Genomic DNA, 19,181 nt, shown 5'->3' with positions numbered 1-19,181 from the left:
CAGCCTGCAACACTCCCTAGAGATACCTGAACCAGATTGTAATGTAATTCAGAAACATTTAACAAAATAAGTAAAAATACAACATTGTTATTCTTGTTCAGTGATTTCAGATTCTTTGTGACCCTATTTGGGGCTATCTTGGCAAAGATACTGGAGTGGTTTGCCATTTCCTTCTCCAGCTTATTTTATAGATGAAGAAACTGAGGCAAATAGGATTAAGTGACTTGCCTAGGGTTACACAGCTAGTAAGAATTTGAGGCCAGATTTGAACTCAAGAAGATAAGTAGTAATGACTCTAGGCCCAGCACTCTATCCACTGCACCACCCAGCTGAACATAGATAATATTAACATGTGGTTCTCTATATTAAACTATGACCTGCTGGGATCCTTATAATATGGTTTAGTGGCCCCATGTCTATTTGAGTTTAACATCTCTGGCTAAAACTGAGTTCTATGCAGATGAGTCACAAATGTCTTTTTCAAGTCCTGACATCTCTCCTAAAGTACACTCATATAATTCCCCCCAAAGTTTACTCTTCATTCTGTCAATGTACCATCATTTTCCTAGTTGTCCTTGCCCGACATGTGTCAACTTAAGACTTTTTCTTTTTTCTCACTTTCTACATCTAATCATCTCTTAAACATATTGAACCTATATCCAAAATACACCTCTTGTCAATCTATTCCTTTTCATTCCAGCTGCCTTAATATATTTTATCTGGGCTATTACTGCAATAAAGCTCATAACCATCTTTACTTCTAATATCACTGTACTCCAGTCAGTCATTCAGCAAATATTAGGTGTCTACTATGTGTCAAAAACTGTGCTCAGTGCTGGAGATCAAAAGATAGAAATGAAACACTCCCTTCTCTCCAGGAGCTAACATTCCATCAAGAAAGATGTACATATATGAATATATTCAGAATATATGCAACAACGTATATATACAAGATATACACATAACATATACAACAAGACTATCTTCCAAGGCTATCAGGAAAATCCTCATATAGAAGGTGGCATGTAAGTTTAGTTTTGAAGGAAACTAGACATTCTAAGAGGTAGAGGTGAAGTTGAAGTGCATAAAAGGCATGAAAGATTGTTTGTGCAAGATCATGGAGAAAGAAGACAGACAGTATTGTTTAGCCATCGGAGGGCCTGGATTCTAATTAAAGGAGTACTAGCATCATTCATTGGATTAGGAGAGAGGCTTTTAAAGCCTTTTTTTGGCAGACCACTCTGGGTATACAACTGGAAACCTCAGTAAATCCTTATGTTCATCCTATCTTTCCATTTAAAGTTTCGTGCCAATTCCCTACCTGCTACAGGTCATATTTGAGGAGCTATAAGGAAGACAGTTTGTCTCGACCAAATTTGCATGGAGAGTAGTAATGTTCAATAGGCCTGGCAACATAGTTGGAGTCAGATGTGAAAGGTGTTAAATGCCAAACAAAGGAGTTTATATTTGATCTGAGGTAAGGAGTGGCTGGAGTTTATTGAATCAAGGAGTAACCTGGTTAGACCCGGACTTTAAGATTATCCCTTTGGAGGCTGTGTGGAGAATGAATTGGAGAGGGAAGAGACTTGAGCTAGGAAACCAAGTAGAATGCAATGCATTGCAATAGTCCAAGTGAGAAAGGATGAGGGTCTTAACTAGGGTGGTGGTTGTGCAAGTGGAAAGAAATGAACTAATGTGGGAGATGTTATGGAGGTAGAGTTGACAACATTTGAAAACTTATTTTGATACGAGTTGAGAAGAATGGAGTAGAAATTTATTCTGGAGTTGTGTACCTGGTGGACTGGAAGGATGGTGGTATCCTCCAAATGACTCTCAGAGACTTAAGAACTCTAATCAATTCAATAGCCAACAACAATTCTGGGGGGCAGGGAATCAGTAATGAAACAAGCTACCAACCTTCTGACAGAGAGGTCATGGACTTAAGATGCAGAATGAGACTTGTAATTTCAAACATGGCCAATGTGGGATTTTGTTTAGCTTCACAATGTATGTTTGTTTTAAGGGTCTTGTTTTCTTTTTCCCCAAAAGAGGGAGAGAAGGTGAGAAGGAAAGGAAATAATTTTTTTAAATGGGGAGGTGCCCTCAACAGAAATAATTCAGTCTGGAAGAGGTGTCAATATGGGAAGAGGAGAAATAACAGGTTCTGTTTTTTGATATAGTGAATTTGAGATTTCTATGAGATAACCAGTTTGAAATGTCCAAAGTTGGTGATGTGGTAATATATGTTAGGAGGTAGATTACTGTGATAGAGGTGATGATTCAGCAAAGGAAATGGGGAATAAGCAATTCAGCGGGTTAGAGGAGAAGAAAAAGAAAGTAGTCACAAAAACTGAGGAGACTATTCCAGAGGAGAAAGTAGTCCTTTAATTAAAGATCTCCGTTAATGCTAGCTGCCTTCCCTCTGTTGATTAGCATTGTAAAGAAAAACAACTTTGAAAGACTTTAATTAGTCACTCAATAAACTTTTATTAAGTGATAGGCATTGTGCTAAGCAAAAGACAGTCTCTGGTCTCTTGGAGCTCTTAACCTAATGGGGGAGAGATAATTCAAATAACGTCATGCAAACAAGATATATGCTGGACTAATTGGAGATAATCAATAGAGGGAAGGCACTAGCTTAGTAAGGTGCCTGACACATAGTAGACACTTGTTGTTGTTTGTCCTTCATTCTTGAAGAGGACCATGACATTGGGAAGATGATGTCGTGACTTGCAAGTGAATTGGATTTAAGCAAGGCTGGGCTGTGCAAAGTCACCAGCCTCACTCTCTCCTCCTTAGCCATATGGGTCCAATGGCAAGATACAGATGAGGACAACTGAAGATGGCTCTGGATGCACTGGGAGACTTTGGTCTTTTTAAGCTAAGGTCTTTCCCAGGTCTCAGAAGAGGCAATGCCCATTCAGTGATTAAGACTAGGTAAGAAATGAGGCAAAATGGCCTCTTTTGCCTAGTAAAAAAAAATCAACCTGGGAAGGGAAGACCCTCAGGGTTTCTGGCCAAAACAGAAACGATTGCTATTTACATTCACTCTGAGCCATTAGAACCCAAACAATGACCAAGGTAGACTTGGGCTGAGATCTATTATTGGCTAGTCCGTGAAAGGCAGAGTGATTTAGGTTTAAGTCATTTTCCTTAAAAAAGAAATCTAGCTGGTAAAACCCAAAAATATCTTGCAAGGTTTCAGCAATCAAAATTTATATTCCTTTGGGCAGAGTACCTGCACGTAAGGGCATGATTCCCTATGTGGATAGAGGGAGAGGAGGGAGGAAGGAAAGGAAGAAGGAAGAAAGGGAAGGAGGAAGGGAAGAAAGAAGGAGGGAGCTGCATTACCCAACTGAAACTAGTCAGTTGGATCCTCAGCAGGACAGCTACTGCTACTCATGGGTTGTTGTTTGTTCTTTGTTGTTCAAGAGGACCATGACATTGGGAAATTGATGTCATGACTTGTAAGGAATTGGATTTAAGTGAGGCATGGCTATGCAAAGTCAACAGCCTTATTCTCTCCTCCTGAGCCATCTGGCACTTAATAAATGGACATTTAATAAATAGACACTTAATAAATGCTAGTTGACTGACTGGTCAATAGAATCAAATACATTCTCTTTACTGGTACTAGACTAGTCTACCTTGTACACAGTCTGGGTGTATCAGTGTTGTACTAAAAACACTTTAATGTCTTCCTGACTACCAAATAAAGTCTGAGCTTTTCAACCTAGCATAAAAAATCCCCTAATCTGAATCACTGTACTGTTCTAGCCTCATTGCCCACTATTCCCCTCTATGTATTCTAGCTTTCAGCTCAACCGGATTCCTTGAAATCACCCAAACATAAACACTGTTCTCATGCTGGAATGGGACAAAGAAAAGAGTCAAACCTGATGTGATCTGCACTGTGAAAGGGAGTGTCATATGCCAGATCTATGGAAGCATTGAAGGAGTCACTGATTAAAACATAATCCCCAGAAGACCAAGGGTGGTACCTTTGCTTTTTTTCCATAATTAATTTGTCTAACTGCAGTTACCCATCTTGCAATATATATTGCTGGTTACAAGATGGACCAAATGAGAGATTATGTATGAGTCAGGGCAAATCTATCATCACTATTTGAAAAGTCACTCAGCTTAAATGGCCTACTTCCTACTAATGTGTCAGTTTTATCATCTTCATTTTTAAAGGGCAGTGCATCTGTTATTTTTTTCTTAGCTCAAAGAATAGTCACACACTTGTTATTTAACGCATTGTCTATTGCAAATGCCAAAAAGAAGGGCTCAAAGAGAAACACTATTACGAAGTTCTGATTCTCCACCCCACAGCTGTCCAAATGTTTGGCTCTAGTCCCTTCTTCATATTGCAGGAAACAATGTGACCACTTGTACTAGGCTGGCAGTGGCCTTTGGTTAACTAAATATTATAAAGAGTCCCCTTGATTTTCTCTCATATTCCAGCTAAAGATTACAGAAAAATGTGATAATTTCAATTTTCTTTGGGTTTGGGGGGAACAACTTTATGTTGTATAAATATAACACAAACATTAATATAAACATTTAGTTTATGGTCTCCCTTTTTGGGAAACATACAAAAGAAACATTCTATTTTTGCCACAGAGAAGCCGTAGTTTGGATAATTGAGAGGCACTACAGTAATATTGATATGCTTTACAGAAGAGCAAAACAACTTCAATCTATTCCTATGCACTCCTTACAGGATAAGCAGCTTCATTGTGGGTGGGGCAATATCAAAGAATCTGATGACTCAGGTCCAGGAAGTTGTAATGTACATATATACATATAGCTGTAGGACCATACCTTACATGTGTATCTGAAATCATCACTTCCTGTGTCTGTGGGGAAAATGATTGGAAGGGAGGGGCCAGTTTTTGTGGAAGAGTCTGTAAAAAAAATCTGTAATTGAACTGAGAAGGATATATCTATGCTCCCACTTGCATCTCATTTTTCCAAGTCAGTTCCCAGCACATATTCCCTCATATTTTCTATTTATTTCCCTGTTTATATAGAATGACCTTTGCCTGAGATGCTCAATTAACATATTTAATGTTATTATTTCAAGACTGATAGTTGTTTGTAGGTCTAAATGTGATGCTAAACACAACCCTACTTCCATAATTCTATAAGCCCAAGCATTGTTCCTCAACACAGGATGAGAAGGTTCAGGTGATGAACAGCTACTTTGAAGTGATACCTTAGTATTTTTATAAGATCTTTCTCTAAGATGAAGTTGTTTTACCACTTAAAAAACATAAAATTTATGGACTCCTAGTAAGGAAATTCTTTTAATCATCATTATTTAAAAGAAGTAGAATTAAATACCTGGAAGAATGCCTCAGTGGTGATTTGATTTGAAATTGCTTGACTTTTCAAAAGTTAAAGATACTAACTACCAACTCTCAAAAGAGAAAGAAGGCACAGTAGCCCTTGTAGCATAAAATGAAACTCCATGACCTTGGTACTAAAAAGTGAATATCAGCACAGCTTACCCAAACTTTTCTTTAATGTTTTTCTACAGTGTTAATGAAATGAACCCAAAGTCCTATAGGAATGGTGATACAGGTAGCTTATCATGGATAATGGTTTTAATTGACATGATCTTGATAATTCTATGATAAGCCTAAACTGTTCTTTTAGCATACTAATGTTGTGCACTGAGTTATCAGGTGAGAATGGTAATAACTAGTATTGTGGCAATAACTAATATTCCCCCAAACATTCATTTGCTACAGTTTATCACACATGAACCTAGGTATAAGTAACTTAGATGTTTGAACCATGTGTGTTAAGTTTAAATAAAATAAGTTTACATAAAATCATTCTAATTCTTAAAGCAGATTCTCAAATGATATTAGAAAGTGGTTATTTTATAACTACTTTCTCAGGCAACCATCGTAATCAGTAACTTATAGGTAAGTACTTGTTGAAAGATCGATATGGCAATTCATTCTTATTTAAGTAAGGTATTCCATGACAACTCTTGACACAATTAATACTTTAAAATAAAATTCTTTGGGTATCCAAATGAGATACAAGATTCAACTTAGGGAATGACTCTTTTTTTACTACCACAATGGAATTACAATGGTGAATTTTTTGAAATGCTGGGAAATTTGCCTTGGAAATACATTTCAGGTGCTATATGAATTACAAATGAAAGGACACAGAAAGAGATGATTAGTTGGTAGAACATATATCCTAATCAAAGCAAGCATCCTCAGGAACAATATAGGGAATGTTCTTTTATATAGTATAAACTTTATTTTCAACTAAAGATAAGCTTTTGAAGTTAGTGAGAATATACTTTGATGGGTATCATCCAAAGATTGTTGGGGCATCATTTGGAGGTAGGACTGGAGTATAAATCTATGTATGGTTGAGACAATGTATTTTACCATCACTCCTGAATGTTCTTTAGTAGAATTGCATTAATTTTAAGATGTCTCCTTAATTCACTAATTTCTTTGTTCTAGGTCCTGCCAATGGTAAATAATTAAGAGAGGGCATAGCTATTTTAACTAAAATAGAATTCATGAAAGGGATCTTTTATTCTCTGTTCATTAGTTTTCAAGTTGCTATAGCAAAGAGAATGACAACACTGTGTTGGGGGAATGAATACATATAGAAGAATTCATAATGTGTTATATTAAAAATAGATTTTATATTAATAAAGAGTTGTCTAAATGGTAGGAGTAGTCTATAGAGAGTTCCAGACCTTCCACTAAGGCACTAAAATGATTCTGTATTTTAGACATTTAAGAAGCAGTATCTCTTTTAATGAAAGACAGTGTGGCATAATGGTAACATCACTAGCCTTGGCGTCAGAAGACCTGACAAGTTCAGTCACCATCACTACCTACATTGGGAATTTGAGCAAGTTATTACCCCCTACTGAATCTCAGTTTCTTCATCTATAAAATGGTAATAATAAGATTATTACCCAACTAATAGGATGATTATGAAGATCAAATGAGATAAGGTATCTAAAGCACTTTGCAAATCTTAAGACAGCTATCTAATTTAAAGATCTTCAATCTACATCTTAATAATAATAATAGCACTTATGTAATAGTGCTTTAAGGTTTACAAAGCACTTAATCAATAATCAATCAATAATCATTTATTAAGCACCTACTGTAAACCAGGCACTGTGCTAAGCACTAGGGATAAGAAAAAAGGGACAAAATGGTTCCTATCCTCAAGGAACTTACAATCTAATGAGAGAGACAACATGCAAACACATATATACAAAGCAAGCTATATAGAAGATAAGTAGGAAATAATAGAGGGAAAGCACTAACATTAAGAATTAATATTGTGGCAGCTAGGTGGTGCAGTAAGTAGAGCATCGGCCTTGGAGTCAGAAGGACCTGAGTTCAAATCCGACCTCAGACACTTGACACACACTAGCTGTGTGACTTTGGGCAAGTCACTTAACCCCAGTTGCCTGGCCTTCTCCCCTCCCCCTAAAAAAAAACAAAAAAAGAATTAATATTATTTCATGTTATCCTTTGTCAGAATAATCTTTTTTTATTCATTGAACTTTTTCTGTCATTTTTCTGCTCCAAAATCTGCAATGGTTATTTATTGCTGATTAAGTAAGGGTCTAATCAGTTTGCCTGGCATTCAAGGCAATCTACTCTCTGGGGCCACCCTGCTATTTCATCTTTATTTCATTTTTCTCCCAGTCACCCTAGGCCCCAATCAAACTGTAAAATTTTCTCTATTCCTTGAAAAGATATTTTGTTTTCCTACTTTCATACTTTACTCACTATGCCTAGAATGAGCTCTTACCTCTTTGCCTATTGAACTTCTATAAAGCCCAACTCAAATGCTACTTTCTTCATGAAATTTCCTATGATCCCCTGTCATTAACACCTTTCTGCCTCTGATTTCACATAGCACTTTTACGTGCCTCTCTAATTCACTATTACTTATTACTGCATATTATGTATTTCTGCATATGCCTTCTCCCTCCTGAACTGTAAATTCTCTTAAGTCTTTGTCCTATCTAAACTTCAAATTACACCCAGAGCCTAGCCTTATAGGCACTTAAATGTTTGTTGAATTCAATGAAAAATTCTTTGAAATACATGAACATGGGAGGTAAATAAATGAATGAACAATGCTGCCATGGAAATGCTATTATATTAATCCCATTTTACAGATGAAGAAAATGAGGCAGATACAGGTTAAGTTTCTTACCTATGGTCACACAGCTATTAAGTGTCTGAGGATGGATTTGAATTAAACACAATAACTCCAGACTCAATGCTCTATCCACTGTGCCACCCAGCTGCCTCGAAGTCAGTTGTTAATATTATTAAATGAGAATTCATATAAATATAAATTATATAATATACTGTACTTAATGATATAACATGTGTGGAACCAGAAATGGCTATATATATGTTATCATCAGTGTTGTTAATACTACAACTATAACACATAAGAAGATGACATTGATCCAATTTCTTAATTTCTGAGCCATAGTATTTTTTTTGATGGAATTGGGTTTAAGTGCCTTGCTCAGGGTCACACAGCTAGTAAGTGTCTGAAAGTGGATTTGAACTAAGGTCCTTCAGACTCCAGGACCGGGGACTATAACATTTTGATAACATTTTTAAAATCAAGAGGGAAACCTATGAACTGTCAGACTTTTCATTTGGGCTCTGTGGGGAAGGATATCATGTGCTATAGTGCCAGAAAAGAGAGACAACTCTTTCTTCTCTTTTCTACAGAAGATAGGAGACAGTTTCTCATTGCCATGATCTCACAACAACCTTCACTCCGTGATGTTGTAGAAATATACAAATTATGGATGAGAGACTTATATTGATTATATCAGCCAACCTGTTGCTTTTTTACAAGAAAAGAGCTAGGCAGTCAACAAAGTTGATACCTAATCTAGACAGACAGAGACAGTTTGATGTGTTGGAAAATACTGGATTTGGAATAATATATCTTGGGTCAAAAATCTCAATTGTCATTTAATAGCTACGTGTCTCAACCTCTCTATGCCTCAATTTTCTCATATGTAAAATGAGAAGGTTGGGGTGATGTGACTTTTAAGGATCTTTTCCTTCTTTAAATCCATGATCCTATGATCCTAAAGTAGAATATATGTAATATTTATGAAGCCCTTAGCACAGTTCCTGGTTCTTAGTAGGTACTATATAAATGCTAACTATTACCATCATTATCAGTTAAGTATAAAGGTAGAACTGAGCTCTTCTATTGCATAATTATTTATGGTATCTCAAAGGACTTATTTAAAAGGGTACACAGATCAAATCTATTATGATAAATAATGTTATAATATGTACAGTGGTATAGTAGATAGAGAGTTGGCCTTCAGGAAGACCTAGATTCAAGTGCTGCTTCTTGGTAGTACTGGCTGTGTGACCTTGGACAGTAAGATATTTGACCTCTCCATGATGTAAGCCAAAGTTGTTAAAGTTGTAGCCCATGAGCTAGAAGTTGTCCCTGACAGCTTGAACCAGATTAAGATGTAATTGGGAAATATAACAAAATAAATAAAAATACAATGAAACATAGTGTTAATTTGTAGTTTTATAAGTTAATACGTAGCTGTATGGATTTGTTTATTTGAGTTTAATGCTACTATTCTAGGCAACTCTCTGTAACTCTTAAGTTACAGTTAAGGTACTGATCTGTATTGATAGGAGTTTCTTCATTTGGGAGTTCTCTTTAATTAAATCACAGATCCAGGCCTATCCCTCTCACCATGCCAACTGTTAGGTGAAAATATTCATATAACAGGAATTCTATTCAATTTAACAAGTCTTTATTAAGCGCTGACTCTGTGCCAGATGCTTTGCTAGGGATGAAAAAAAAAACCCAACCCAAAATTAAATAGTTTCTGCCCTCAAGAAACTTGTATTCTTCAACAGAAAAGATTTCTAAGTCCCAGCCAATTGTCCATTTTTCCAAGGATTTTCCATTGAATTCAGCAAACGTTTATGAGGTGCTTATGGCATTAGGCTCTAGGTTTAATATAAAAGTTTAGATAAAACAAATACTTAGAGAATTTACAGTTCAGGAGGGGGGTGACATACAGAAACATAAAAATATAGTAATAAGTTACAGTGAATTAGAAAGGCAAAGTGTTAATAATGTAGAGATCATTGAAGATTTCCTAAAGGAAGCAGCATTTGAGCTGGGTTTTATAGAAGCTGAATAGGCAAAGAGGTGAGAGCTTATTCCAGGCATACTGAGCAAAGTACAAAACTGTATTTTTGAGGAATTGAGCTGCATAGTTTGGCTGGAGTCTAGGGTGACTGGAAGGGAGAAATACAAAATAAGGATGAAACAGCAATATGACCCCAAATAGCAAATTGCCTTGAATACTAGAGAAAGTGGTTAGAACTTTACTTAGTAAATAACCATTGCAGGTGTTGGAATAGAGAAATGAAAGGACCAAATCAATATATAACTATAAAGACTATTCCAGCAGTGGTATAAAGAGGAGAGAGACTAGGAACAAGAGACACAAACTTGTGAGCCTTGAGAGTGAAGGAGATAATCAAAGGGAGATAATATGGAAAAAGAAAAGAAGGTCAAAGACAAAGCCATGTGTAGTGCCTGCCTTCAGAGTTCATGAAGAGGACAAAAACAGAGATAAAGAAGTTAGAGAGGTAGCAGGACCAGCAAAGTGTCATATCTTGGAAATCTAGGGAGATGAAAGTATCTCATAATAGGGGTGGGTGGTAATTAACATCAGATATTGAAAAGAGAGGTCCAAGAAGGATGAGAATGGAAAAAAAAAGACATTAGATTTGGCAATTAGGTCACCGGTGCCCTTTCAAAAGGAGTTTTTGTACAATGATAGGGTCAGAAGCAAGATTGTAATAAATTAAGAGTTGGTGAGGTAGTAGAGACATTAGCTCTAGAAAACCTTTTAAGGAAGTTTGGCTATGCAGGGAAGGAAAGAAAAGGATAGAAGCTGAATATAGAAGGATTTTTGGAAGTGGAAACTAAGAGTTATCGTTACCTGTTTATGACTCCCATGAGCTCCTTGTGTTTCCCTCCCATTATTCCTATGGGATAACACAAAGACTGTCGTATATCTAATACAGATTGTCAGCATAGGAGTTAAGGGCCCTTTTACTCATATTTGTAGAAATATAGGCATATGAATGTTCTAATTTTCCCATGTCGTATCCTGGGTGAGAGCATGAGCCAAAGAATGATATATTAGAAACCTCTCAGATTGAATCTAGTCTATATGAATTCAGAACCTGGGTGTTCTAGGACCTAGGTTACATGGGTATTAGATTAATTTGGTAAGATTTCTATTGCAATCTTAAATTCTGTTAATTAATTCTTAGCTATCATAATTTACTATTTCTGTAGCATGGGCATTTCATTATTTTAAAAAACAAATTAGAGGGATCATTGGAGATGAAGTATGAGAGAATTAGGAAATATTAACTCTCCCAACTTATTAATGTTTCCCAAAAGTTTGCTTTTTAAAATCAGGTGTTTGAAACTTGGAAATAATTTCTTATGGAAACAACGTGTTTAGTCTTGGTTAAATTCTCAAGCCAGCTAATAAAAGCCTATTTAATCCATAATGTATTTGGATAGCTCTAATAATATTAGCATGAATTTTTCAATTCCAGAAGTGAATTTCCTAGCTCAAACCATACAAAAATATCTAAATTGTCTATACTACATTCTTCATAGTTGTCATCATGAAGGCACTCAGTGGAGAGGGTACCAGGAGCTGAGGAGAATGAAGAAGGAAGGATAAGGAGGAGCAAAAAGAGAAAGATGAGAAATAAAAGTCTAGGGGCATAATACTTAGAACTAGAAGGAAGCTTAGAAGTAATTTTTCCTTACATCATTATTTTACAGAAAGCAGATTGCCCAAGGCTAGCCAGCTAGTAAGCACCTTAATCAGGAGTCAAACCTAGGTCCTCTGAATCCAACTCATGTTCTTTTCACTGCAGTTTAGGATTTTATAGTTTTTATAAGTAAGGTCCTTTGTTAATAAAAGTTTTGCAGACTGGTAAAAATTTTGATGGATTATTGCCAGCCCACAGACTTGGGACAGTGCCCTAAGCTTTTCCTGTTTTTCACAGATTGTTCCTTTTCCTCTGCATCTGATCCCACAGGTTCACAAAACACTACAGGTTGTTTCACAATAGTTTCCATCAAATAAGGGTTTCAGCATAGTAGTATGGGTGCTGGTTGCCACTGGTTACTACTATGGCAACTACTTGGTTGTTCATTATGAAATGTGTGAAATTATAATGTCAGCAGTTTGAGGATTTTATTCTTGCTCCTTAGACCACTTCAGTTCTCTCTCTAATCTCATCCCATTTCATATGCTACTCAGTTTCTCATCATTGCAGCTGGTGGAATAGAAGCATAAGATTTTTAAGTGGAAGGGATCTTCAACGTGATTTAATTCTTTTGAGTAAGGCTAAGACAAGGAATAGACCACTTAGATTTTACCCCTCCTAGCATGTTCATTTTCTTCCTCCTCAAATTGAGTTGCTTGTGAAGTTGCCTTGCTTTGGCCACAGAGCCAGGGGTGGGTTGTAGTGGCTATCAGGGGTCCCGACGTAGTTGGAGTCAAGTACTCCAATTAATCTGAGATCTCGTTGATAGAGATATAGCCTTCAGTACTGCAGATTGTAATCCATCCATGCCAGTCTAGCCCATGTGACTTGTCTGTTTTCTCCCATAATTTTACCACAGGGTGCAAGTTTTCCATTCGGTGTGCTTGAGGTCTTAACAGTGGCTAATCACAGGAATTACACATGATTAATTATTCGTAGGTCCATAGCACAAATGAACTGAAGGTTGAGGTTCACAAGGTTTTACTGCAATTGATACTAAGAACCTACTCAATCTCCTCTCCTTCTCACTATATTCCACTCCACAACTATAAGCATTTGTGCTCTGCCTGCCTGCTTTCCCCCCTTGTCTTAATATGTCTGCGCCTTATCTTTGTCTTCTCTTGCCTTTCCCCTTCCTCACCCTCACTTTTCCCTTCCCTTTTTTATTTGCTTAGTCCCCATCCTTTCTCTTCCTCTTTAACTAGCAATAATGAATTTCAGAAGTACATACTGTAACTTTGTGCAATTATGTTTCATGTTCCCATCCCATAATTTTAAAAACAAGTACTTTTTTTTCTTTAAAGAGAAAGCAATATAAACAAACTTTTTTCTTTTAAATTTAGGATTGTGTATTTAGAACTGGAAGAAACTTGAGAGGTCATTTAATCTAATACCTTCATTTGCCAGAGAGTTAAGTGAATTGTCTTAGGACCTACAGATAAGTGGAAGAGCTGGAATTTCAACCCATGTTATTTGACTCTAAATTTGATGCCTTTTGAACTGTATTACACTATTTCATGTGACCCTGCGATTCAATGACCCTTCAGAGTCACAAGTTTTTCTCTTCCAAATGTACCTGTACGTATTACTGTATACACACCGCTATCCTTTATGCCGCAGTGTCACTATTTTCCTAATGAAATAGTTCCACAAAATTATTTAAAAGATGGACAATAAGAAAAACAAATGAGGATTTTTCCATCTCTGTTTACCAAGAGAATAGAAAGAATATATACAAGTTGGGTGTCCTGAATCTCTTTCCAAGTCATGTCATTGCTATCTAAGAAAAGAAGCCACGGGATCATCTGGCCTCAGGTGTTTCATCCTATATGCCTCAATTTCCTCTTCAGTAGGATCTTGGGCTTCATATATGCTATTGTAGGGCCTTTTTCTCTTGCTGCATGATCTCCTTGTAATAGAGGAGGTAGGCCTGCTCAGCATTTAGTGTGTTTTTCAGTTTTTCATATTTTTTCTTCACCTTCACTTGTCTAAACTGCTCTTCCTATGTTTCCTTTTTTTTCTTTTTTCTGTTTCTTTTGGTGAAGCTCCATCAGAGTTTTTGGTCTGCTCATTTGCTCTTCTCCTACAGCAACACCAGGAATATATTCATCCTCATTAGCAATTTCCTTCCAAGAAAAACTTGACAAAGGAGTGACAGTACTTGTACTCCTATCTATCTTCTTTCCAATAGGAATCCCAGTTATGTGTATAATTGTTGATCTCGACATCCTCCTCATATTTAAGAGTAGGCAAAAGCTCGCTCTTATCCTTTGATGTCTTGAGTAAAATTTCAGTCTTCTGTTTGAGCTAACAGTAACTGAGGGCAGGGGAAGGAGGGAGTGCATCCAGGTGTTCTTGACCTCCATACTTTTCTAGGATGCTTTCTTTCTGTTGTTCTTTGAAATCTTCTTTCTTGACTTTAATTAATTTATATAGCAACTCCAGTTTTGTTGGATCTGCATGGAGATGCACTTCAGACTTTTTGTCATAAGCCTCCCAGGCAAACAACTGTGTTTGTGCAATTAAAATTGTATCTCCAGTGTATCAAAATTGTCTCCTGTACTTAATCAAGACTCCTTCCTGCATTGGTATAAGGATTATCTCTGATTGCTCTTGTTTTTGGATCCTAGTAGGCAGAATTGGGATCTAAATTTCACAAATATTTGTCTTCTTGAACACTGTTATGGTCTCTTTCCCTCTGATAATTTGGTTCTTCTCCCCACTGTTGTTTTGGGGAATTCATTTGATTCATTAACTTTCCCGAGGCTAATTTTTCCTGTACCTTCTGAGTGTTCAGTGTATGTTTAGCCAGATCAACTTTAGTATATTCTTTTACAATCTTCATATGTTCTTCTAAGTTGCTGACATTCCATCTATCATCATAGTCAAACATAAGCTAAATTTGGATATGTTCATTTGGTGCTTCTTTGCAATATCTGGTAGTCACAATATTTGCTCTTTTCATCCTTTTTATGCCATTCTGCAGATGAACTATGCTCTTTTTTGTTTCTCAGTTTGGGGTCTCTGATGCTTTCCTGTGGGTCTTTTTGATGGATCTATATACCATGAAGATTGCTATCTTTTTCTTCCTCATCTACTTCAGCTGGGGCATTACCCAGCATTCTAGCTCCTTCTTTCTCAAATCTTCCTTTGTCACTTTCTTTGGCTCTTCCAAGCCATGTCACTTGATCCCCATGGTGGGGAGGGGCATTTCTGGGTTATCACATGGTGTCACTGCTTCCAGGGAAGACCTGAGAGGAGTGTCCACCGATCCCTGACTGGCACATGCTTCTACAGTGGCCAAGTGTTGTGTACATTTGGAATCTTCCATGGGCATCCCACAAGCCACTGGGGCTGATTTGTCTTAAAGGGGCAGTGATGTGTTTACCTCGCTTTTGGTTGTAATAAGAAGTAAGAGGGCTCATGCTTTTATTTTTCTTAATCTCTTGAAACTGTTGTGCTGAAAAAAGCGAGCGAGACCCGGATATAAATTTTGATGTGGATTTATTCAAGCGTGTGACTGTTCGGAGTAAAGACTCAAATCGAACAACCTCAAGCAGGGGTAGGGTCAGGTTATTTAAAGGGAAAAAACACAAACTGATTTCCGTGGAGATGGGAACACAAACAGTGGGGTCCGTGGAGATGGGAGCACAAACAGTGGGATGAGCTGGGGCAAGATCAGGGTAAACTGGGGGGACAGGGCACAACGTTCACCACTTCTTTTTCAAAGTGTGTCAATCCTTTGACACATTCTCAGGGGATCCATCACAAGAATCAGGGGAACTGGAATTTGAAAACTGGTAATGGAGATCCCTAACCGATAGCAGCTTAACAGAGTTTATGCAGGACTTAACAAATTGCAGAAAACAATTAATGAGTCAGGGGCCCACATCCAGAGCTATAATGAGGAGGAGGAGGGGGCCAGCCAGGGCCGACACCAGGGCAGTAAGCCAAGGGGATGTATGGAACAGAGACTGATACCAGTTCTCAGAGTTTTCCAGCTTCGTCTGTCTATTGGCAATATTTTGGCGTACCAACCTCAGGCTTTCCCACACCACCCCAGAGTTGTTAGCATAGAAACAACAAGCCTCTCCGAGGGCCACACATAGGCCACCCTGCTTGAGAAAAAGAAGGTCAAGTCCTCTGAGGTTCTGGAGGACCACCTCCACCAAAGAGTCCACTTGTTTCTCTAGGATTGAGATGGACTGCTCTATGTGGGAGAGGTCAATGTTTACCTGTGCACTTAATGCCTTATAGTTGAGATCCCCTTTGACTAGGGCTGCATCCCAGTGGCAGTGGAGCCCACAAGCCCCAGGCCCACTAAGATGGGGACTAGGAGTGGTACTGCTTGCCTTTGATGGTAACTCGGTTGCCCTTCAGGGGAAAAAATAACACCAGCCTTCCTCACCCGGGAGGAGGGAGACCTGGAGAATTATGGCCACCAAGATGCACAAGGGGCCCTCCAGTATTGTTGGTGTCTGAGGAACACAGTAGCAGAGACACACTGGGTAAGGCTGTCGTGACATGCCCACCAGGTTCCTGGAGGGGCCGGGAAGTAGTCTGAGCTGAAGACCTGAATCTCCTGAGTTTGTTTGCGAATGGAGCCATACTGCGAACTGGATAACGTGGTGCTAGATGATGTGAGGCAAAGGCCTGTTCCCTGCACATCCCCAAGGGTGAGCCGTGGTTGGTTCCACTTGCAGTTCTCCATGTTGGAGGTAGGGGTGACAGAGGCATTTAGTGCCACCACTACATAGTAAGGAGGCTGGGGCATAACACAGATTCAACAATTTTTGCCCAGCATGTGGTTAGGACTGTTAAGTGTATTATGAACAGCCAACAAAAGGGCAAGCAAGGGGACCTGATAGGTGTGGGGTTCCTGAGTAATAGGTGTTGGGGCAGGGATGGCCAGGTCCCCTGTTGGGCCAATGGGACAGGGACCTGGTAAAGGCATCTTGGTCACAGGGCCACTGTCTCTCCCATGTGCGCCAACCCTACGCCATCCCAAGAGATAATGAGTCCCAGTACCTGAGAGACCGGGGCTCTCCAGGCAGGATTGAAAGGGTCCTGGACTTTAAGATCGAGTTTGGGGTGCCAAGGGTCGGACTCTATTGTACAGATATGGAGTAACAGATCTGAGCCCCCAATACTGCCCGTGGGGATGCACGGGGAGCCACTAGGGTCAGTCTAGGGGAGGTTGTAGGCTGTGACACAAGGGCAGGCACACGTGTTTGGGCATCCTGAAGTAGAACAGAGCAGGTAGCTGCCGGTGGGCCCCCAAAAGGGCCGGCTGGGGATAAAGGGTATCGAGGGGGAGATGTATGTCTTCGGGATTTTGGAAAGTCCAGGACTCACATTTTTTTTTATCTATTTTTGGTCTTAATCGTGATGAAATGCTAAATGAAGCATTATTAGATTTTAAAAATAGAAATTTTTGCTAAATGCAGATTTCACATGTTGTCGTTTAAGATTGGTGATAATAGTAACTCCTGATTTTTATCCAAGGCTTTTATTGTGGGCTATCTGTCTAGAAGAACTTGTAATTCCTTCATCTACTGATGCATCAAAAGCTTCTTTGGGCTTCATATCCTATCCTGCATCAGTCTCTGTCTCTGACCTGATAATAAAAGATTTTAAAAATTGTTTCCTTTTCATTCAACTCTTTATTTTTGCTAATAGCATCAAACTTATAATTTTTACTTGAACATTGTAAATTTTAATCAAGAGAAATAGCAACATGTTTAAGACGATTTATCAGAAGATCAGTTTGTTTTGTGAAAGAATGTTCCATAAAATAAATATATTCTTTTAAAAATGTACATTTAGAGTTGTAATTAAAAAGAAACAGTGGAAAAGACATTTTAGGCTAGGTATCAGAATTATTCTTACCATAAATCCTAGATCTGATCCATAACTTTTGAAATTCAGAAACTTGATTTTATCCCTTTACTTAAGGGTGATTAGGTTCTGGGGAATTTATTTACATGGCTTAAATTCATAAGAAACTGGTCAATAAACCACAGTACTAATTTATTAACATAATGGGGTATATAACTTTTGATTCGCTAGCATAATTACATTTGTTGTCTAAGGTACTAGTTTCTAGTATTTCAGCCACAATATTTTGTAGGAGAAAGAAATTGTGTTGCTTTAGTGACCCAGGGAAACAAAGAGGTGGCTCACTAGTAGGAGTGGGTGTATGTATGTGTATTTATTTCTTTATATATGTGTGTGTGTGTGTGTGTGTGTATACACACATAGATGTGCGCACACACACATATGTGTATATATATATATATATATACATATATATGCAATCAACTTATAAACTCCATCCTACCCATCACCAAAATTAAGGCAGCTGTTATTATAGCTTCTCACTTCCACACTTATACCCCTGAAGGTGTGTTGCATCTTTAACAAGTCAGTCCTGATTGGCAACTTGGAAATAACGATTCTATTCACAGGACTGTTATTTAATACTATAGGTTTAAAAAAATAGATTGTGCTATCTCTGCCCTCAAAGTATTTATAGCATATTTGGGGAGTGAATGACAAAACAATATATAAACATATATGATACTGTCAGACTCTCAGACACTTTCATGCTTCTCTGATTTCATTGATTTGGAAATTAGCTCCAATGATGTAACTCACAACTAGTCATTGCCTGCCCATCCCATGCAACTCTTGCTCATGTCCTCATGTGAGTTCAGTAAAGAGGGGCTTTCTAATGAGCTGTCCTTCCTCATTCTTATCATGTAGCCAGCGTCTCTTCTCTTCTTATAATGCATTTTCCTGATAAAATCCTTTTTTCTTTTCTTTCTTGCAAGTTCCTCATCGGTTATAGTTTTGCCAGCTGCTTAAACCCACCATAAGGCCTCTCCATTAAGTGTGATTTTTTTTTCAATTTAAATTAAATTCAAATTTTCAGTTTTTCAGTTTTTTGAGAACTCTTGTGTTCCATGTCTCAAAGCTGTACAGCATCACTGAAATATTGGTATTAAAAAGATAGAACTTTGTTTCTGGGAGAAACTAGACATCATTAAAGAAGCTTTGAAATTTTCTATGAACAGTGTAGCCTACTCTTCTCTTTCTGTTTAGTTTTGGATCCAACTTGTTCATTTGCACTGTCTATTCCAGATATACTTGGTTGGAGTAGATATCCCCCTAATTCAGTGATGGGTTTGTCAGTTACCCTCAACCTGGTTTAACCGGTCAGCTGAGATGGTTTTATCAGGGTGTGGCTGCTGTGCCTGCTACAGCTTTTTGGAGCCACAAGTG

The 19,181-nt window shown here is 37.9% G+C and overlaps 1 pseudogene; it reads right to left on the bottom strand.

Moving 5' to 3' along the window:
- Window positions 1-13,673: 13,673 nt before the first annotated feature.
- On the bottom strand, window positions 13,674-15,078 carry LOC118836903 (annotated as a pseudogene).
- Between the last annotated feature and the right edge of the window lie 4,103 nt (window positions 15,079-19,181).

This window comes from Trichosurus vulpecula, chromosome 2 (assembly GCF_011100635.1).
Source record: "Trichosurus vulpecula isolate mTriVul1 chromosome 2, mTriVul1.pri, whole genome shotgun sequence".
Lineage (NCBI taxonomy): Eukaryota > Metazoa > Chordata > Mammalia > Diprotodontia > Phalangeridae > Trichosurus > Trichosurus vulpecula.
Note: the sequence above shows the minus strand (reverse complement) of the source record. Positions and strands in the feature narration are given on the sequence as shown.